The sequence below is a fragment of the Mytilus californianus genome, unplaced genomic scaffold (genome assembly GCF_021869535.1).
Source record: "Mytilus californianus isolate M0D057914Y unplaced genomic scaffold, xbMytCali1.0.p SCAF_10, whole genome shotgun sequence".
Lineage (NCBI taxonomy): Eukaryota > Metazoa > Mollusca > Bivalvia > Mytilida > Mytilidae > Mytilus > Mytilus californianus.
The window spans coordinates 10,955,075-10,961,528 of NW_026262582.1; positions in this window are offsets into that span (position 1 = coordinate 10,955,075).

Sequence of the window (6,454 nt, forward strand, 5' to 3'; positions counted from 1 at the left end):
AACATGCATATCCTGTCTATTTGCAGCCATTCCGTCATACTCTTAAAGAATGATAAATGCAAATCACTTGATATGTATTTGTTTTGTCTATCTTCTTATCCAAATACATGAATTAGGATTATGAATGAATACCTTATTGCAAAAAAGCATTAAAAAATTGTGCAGCATAGGAAGTATAGTTACAACATGTACAAATGATATACAACACAGAGTATTACATAAAAATCAATAATAAAATAAACTTATAAAAAAATGGGATCTGATTGACCATGCTGATTTCATGTAATTACACAATTTCTATATAAGTGCAACATATATACGTAAAATTAAACAAATATTGTATTTAAGTACTGTTTGGCAAGGAACAACACAATTTTGGCCAAACATTAGACTTTATTGGTCTATAGTCTGTATTGGCTGAGCACTGAATGTTAACATGGTTAATTAAACAATGCTTCATCATTTAAAGTACTCCTTCACAGATTTCGTATGAAAGTTTGCTATGTTTGTTTCACCAAATCTCACTTGTCAACGTTAATCTTTATAAAATTTTTGCAGGTCAGCAACTTGCAAACCCCCAAACTGACAATTAAGGTTATTCATCACTTTAATTTTAGTTTAAATTTACAACTACGGGTTCTTTTGACGCACTGGTGAATCTAGGTACCTTTCTAATGATTGTGGCCAATTTGAATAAAAAAGTATAACAAAAATACCGAACTCTAAGGCAAATTCAAAAAGGGGAAGTCCATAAAAACTGATAAAATCAGACGCTATTAATCAACGTAACAATTAAAAACCATCTGCCATATTCCTGACTTGGTACAGGCATTTGGTCTAGTAGTTTCAGAGGAGAGAAATTTGTAAAAGTTAACGGACAACGAAGACGTACGACGAACACAATGTGATGAGAGAAGCTCGTGTGACCCGTGGGCCAGGTGACCAAAAAGCGCATTAGCAGAACAAACAATAGCTGTTAATGTGTATCCCTGTTCTGAGGAAGTAATACCATTCCTTCCCATAAATCTGCATTATTTTTAAACCGACAATGTACAATCAGTATATCTCTGAAATAATGAAGTACATTTCTTTCGGAAATAATCGTGATTAGGTGTGCTCGATGTCATGGTTTTGAGGCTTAAGAGTATCAAACCCAAAATAAACATAAAGGGTAAAATGTGCAAGCTGTTTTTGTATAATCGCTTAATTTTAGAAAAAAAAGAAAACTAAAAGGTCTTCTTGAAAAAATGAAAAAGTAAAAATAAAAATACAACTATACTAAGAACTTTTCTATCACAGATAATCAATTAAATTTGATTTTCAAAATATCTCGAATATAGAGGACATTTTTTTGGTTTTCGGGGGTAAAGTATTTTGAAAATAAATAAATTGTTCTGATAAGAGATGAAAGAAAATAATTTGCATAAGAAAGGATGAAAATGAATAGACTGCAGCAGAAAATGAAGGAAACAATTGTATACAAAGTGCAAAATAACCAAGCGTAGCAACAGATGAAAGGAAACCATCCTCCTGAACTCTGTTTCGCAAGGTATTTAATATGGCAACACTGGTGAGTCTTCTGTAGTCGAAACACGTGTCTCGTTTAATAGCTTATATCATGTATATCGGTCTGAAACCTTGGAAGAGTTTTTTGCATCCAGTACATCCAGGACGCCAATGATGTAAACATACAAATTGAGCTTGTTATAAATGTTTTTAAATCATTTTGATTAAGGACTGTACCTCCATCAGGGCTTAAATTAATCCATTGTAGGTATATCAACTGTATAATGTTTGTCTTCCGGCACACCTAATATCCGCCCTGTGTAAACGGTCCATTGAGAATACCACTGTAAAGTCACAATATACTATACATGATTAAAAAATTGGACTTGCAGTTAAAAGATCACCTTCAAGAGTTTCTGAATGGTTTTAACGTGTTATATCTATATATAAACCGCGATGTGCTTCCAACACTAAACTAAACGTATATACAAATATTTAATTTACTGTAAACATATTTTATTAAAGAAATCGGTATAATATATAGCTACAAGGGTAAAGACATAAATACGAAATATACAAGTCAGAGATTCATTAATTGGGATTAGGAAACAAGAGCAGTGCTCTTATATAAATCCGTCTCCCTAAATTCGAAAATAAGATTACAATCTATGAGTACATGCTGAATAGCAAACGAATAAATATGTAACAAAATACAGTCAATGATTACAATAACAAAAGGAAAATTCATAAGAAAAAATATATAGTAAAGGAAGGGGGTGAAAGGCGTTTTTAGAAAAATGAGAGTGTTATTAAAGAATGAAACAATATTTGTAATATAGAGGAGGAGTGATTAATTAGAATTATTTGATTGTGGATGTGAATCGATTGCTATTTATAATAAAGTTTTGCACAGCTTTGAATATCAGTATGTTTTGTTCTACTGCGAGTCTATCGGAGCCAAAAAGTAAGACATTAGTTGAAATTTTGATTGGAATCTGTAGGTGGTGAATGTGTCTTTGGCAAGGTACATTGAATATTTTGCATTTTAATAAATAGTGTTCCGTTGTTTCAGGGTCTCCACAAACACACTTCGGGGATTGTATCAAGTTTCTGTCATAGAGGTGTTTGTTGAGTCCACTACAGTTCATTCTTATTCTCGCATGATATATTTGACCGGATCTGGAACCACAATAATAAAATACCGGCTTAATTTCACGGTTACTCTTAAAATTATTTTTGAAGGCGAGAAGGGACGGACTATTTTGTAGTTCAATTGTCTGCGAGTTCCAGGATTTTACTGTTGATGAGAGAAAATAGTTGGAGTATAATGTTGTTCTAGCTGCAATAGGTTGCAAATCATTCGCATTACGCGTATTATATTCATGTATATTACGAAACCGTTCAGGTAAAATATTATTAAGATAAGATGGAGTAATATTGTTAGACATTTTGTACAAATATGTGAGTCTGTGGGCCTCTCGTCTATCCTTTAGTTTTTCCCATCCCGTTTCCTTATAAAGTAAAGTAATAGATGTTAACCGTGTTCCTCCAGTCACAATCCTTGCAGCCTCTATTTGGACACTTTCTATTTTATGAACTAAAATCAATGTAGATGTATCCCAAACTACATCAGCATATTCAACCGGCCTTATATAAGAAAAATAAAGTTGTTCTAAGGTTTTTCTGTTTAAAATGAATTTAAATTTTCTAAGTATGTTTAAGCGGGAATAAGCTTTTTTAACCATCATATCGATATGCTTGTGCCAATTACCGTCGTTTGACAGTATCACACCAAGATGCTTGTGTTCATTTACAGAGTTTAAAGGAAAATTATTCATGAAAAGCTATGGATGAAATGGTTTTTTAAGTTTCCGGGATATGGTCATGCTCTCAGTTTTATTTGCATTCTTTTAATCTTCATTTAACTTTAATGCATCATTTACTGGATTGTCCACTATAAGATACAGACTTGTGTCATCTGCAACAAGTTTTATTTCTGACTGAATTTCAGCTACAATATCATTAATAAATATTAAAAAGAAGAGAGGACCAAGGATTGATCCCTGAGGAACACCGGCATTAATGTCTCGCCATCCTGACGTTTTATTGTTAATAACCACTCGTTGCTTCCTGCCTCTTAAGTAGTCTTTGACCCAGTGAAGCAACTGACCGTAGAAGAATTTTTTTTGAAAACAGGAATAACATTGGCAAGTTTCCAGTCACTGGGAAACCTACCAACAGAAATAGACATGTTAAATAATTTACAAAAAGGACGTTTAACAATATTACTCGCTTCTTTTAATAACCGAGGACTTACGCAATCGGGCCCAATAGCTTTCGACGTGTCTAAATTTAACAATATGTCCTCAACATATTTTTCTGTAATTTCTATTGTGGATAATTCTGAAGTAAACTTTTCTAAATCTGGCAGTTGGACGTTAGAATCATCGATATTCGACTGATCACTAAAGCATACATTAAAAATATCAGCCATTTTTTCACGATCATCTATTATTTCGTCATTTACTTTCAGTAAAGGAATTTCTTTATGTTGCCTTCCAAATAATGATTTGACCATTTTAGACCAGTTTTTACTATTAACGGATCGTTCATAATTATATCAGATAGTTTCTTATAGTATCTGTTTTTGGCCTTTTCAACAGCAGTATTACATTTATTTCTAACTTTTCTAAATTTCTCCCACTGATAGGGTGTGTTCGATCGTTTGGCTTTCTTATGGGATCTATTTTTTTTCTTTATAATTTTTTTCAGCATTGTAATTACCCATGGGGGGTCGCCTTTTTTTACATTTATAAATCGGTTTGGGATAACTTGCTCTGCGATTTCGAGAATAACTTTGGTTATGTTTATGGTAATTTTTTCCACATCATCTGCGACGAACAAAGAGTCCCAATTTATGTCCGAAAGGCGTTGTCTATATGATTCATAGTCACCACGGTCGTACAGGTAAATTTTTCGCCTAATGGGATGATCAATCTTTTTAATACAATTAATAATACCTATAACTGGCAAATGATAACGCGTTTGTTCAAGTAGAGGTGGACCGACATCGGTGTAAAGAATACTATTTGGATTGCTTACAATGACTAAATCTAAAATTGACGAACTGTATTCAGTAAAATAAGTGTTTTCTTCAATTAATTAATTAAGATTATATTGAGCAATAAAGTTTGTAATTTTGTCATTGGGATTTTTATTATTTTGGTTTATATTAAAATCGCCTGTAAGGATAATGTCCTTATTAGTAGAAATAGCAAGGTCAACTGAATGATAAAAATTGTCCCATGTTTGTTGTGAACTATTTGGGGGTATGTAAAATGTTCCATATAAATAGGATTTGTTTTTTTATTTTAATTCTATCCAGACGCATTCTAAACTACCTATCTGCAAGTCGGGTCTATGGACGCAGTTAATATTTTCTTTTATATACACTACCACGCAACCGCCGACGCGATTAGTTCTATCATTACGAAACAGTTTATATGATGGAATTGAAATGTCGGTATCATTTACAGATGGATTAAGCCAGCTCTGAGTAAATGACATCAAATCATATTCAGTATATTCTATTGATAATCTATTTAGCTTAGGGACTAAGCTTTGGACGTTTAAATGAATAAAGGATATGTTATTTTCTAAGAGTGAGGTGAGATCAAACGAGTTTCCACTAACGGTACTATCAGAATTTTCGTCTAAGTGGTTAGGTCCGGGATTTAGTTCAACACCTCCGATAATCAATAATAAATTAATAAGTAGGCGCGTTAAAACTAATATACATACTGACCTAGTCGTTGCTTTTTCGGATCCAAAAGAAAATTCGAATTTATCGTGAACCGATTTGCCGTTTTGGTCGTTTTTCTCCGTCAAACAAAAACATACAAACACAATGACAGGGAATATCTTCAATCCATGCGTTTTAAGTAGACAAACACACATTAAATCATTTTTTGACATCCAATACTTTCTATTGGAAAACCGTGCGAGAGGGTAAAATAAACCTGTTTTCTCTCTGAACTGTGTACAATTAATACCCATTATGTAATGCCAGTTTCTTGAATGAATAGGTCAAAAGAGAGTACAGGCTTACATGTATCATGTAAGGAAAAGTCAGCAACCGAAGCCACAACTATAGAAATGATGTGATATGTTTCTGGACAAAGGTACAGTAAGGAAGCATAATGAGTGCTAATTGGGATAAAGATGGGGGATGAGTGGTGCACAATTAAACAAGCAGTCAAGTAGACTGCAGTGAAGAAAAACGCATTCGAGTGCATTAATGACAATTTTGTTTTGTTATGTTTTTTTTCTTTTTTTTTGCTCGGAAAGCACGAAATTATTTAGTGATATTTCATCTCGCAAAAGAGGGCAAAAAATACATGTACATGATGTAAATACAAAATATATTGTACTTGAGAGGAATATGTCGGACACCAAGATAAGTGTTATGATATAAAAGGGGGTATTGTTGATAGGGTTTACCGAATAAAGAATAATACGCAAAAAATATAGAAAATCAACAAAAAAAAGAATAGAGAAAAATGTGCAAAACTAGGGAATACCGCGGTTATAACATATCAAGAATATAAAACAATTGACAACAACAAAAACAAGAAAAATGGCGTAAAAATGAAGAAGGGGTTTGAGTGACAAAATTGCATTGTTTTGTATTTTTTATAAGAATGCACATCGGTTGCATTTAATATGACAGTATTCTAATAAAATGAAATAAAGTAAAACATAGCCGATTCAAAGAAACAGTTGATAACATGTTCGTTAAATTATAAAATATTAAGACTTATCATCGGATTTGTACTAACATGAGCAAAACGACGGCTGCCACATGTAGATCAAGATCGTCTAATATTTTTGGATCACCTGGTATCATCCCCTGTTTTCTGTGTGGTTCGTGTCTGCTCGGTATTTAGTT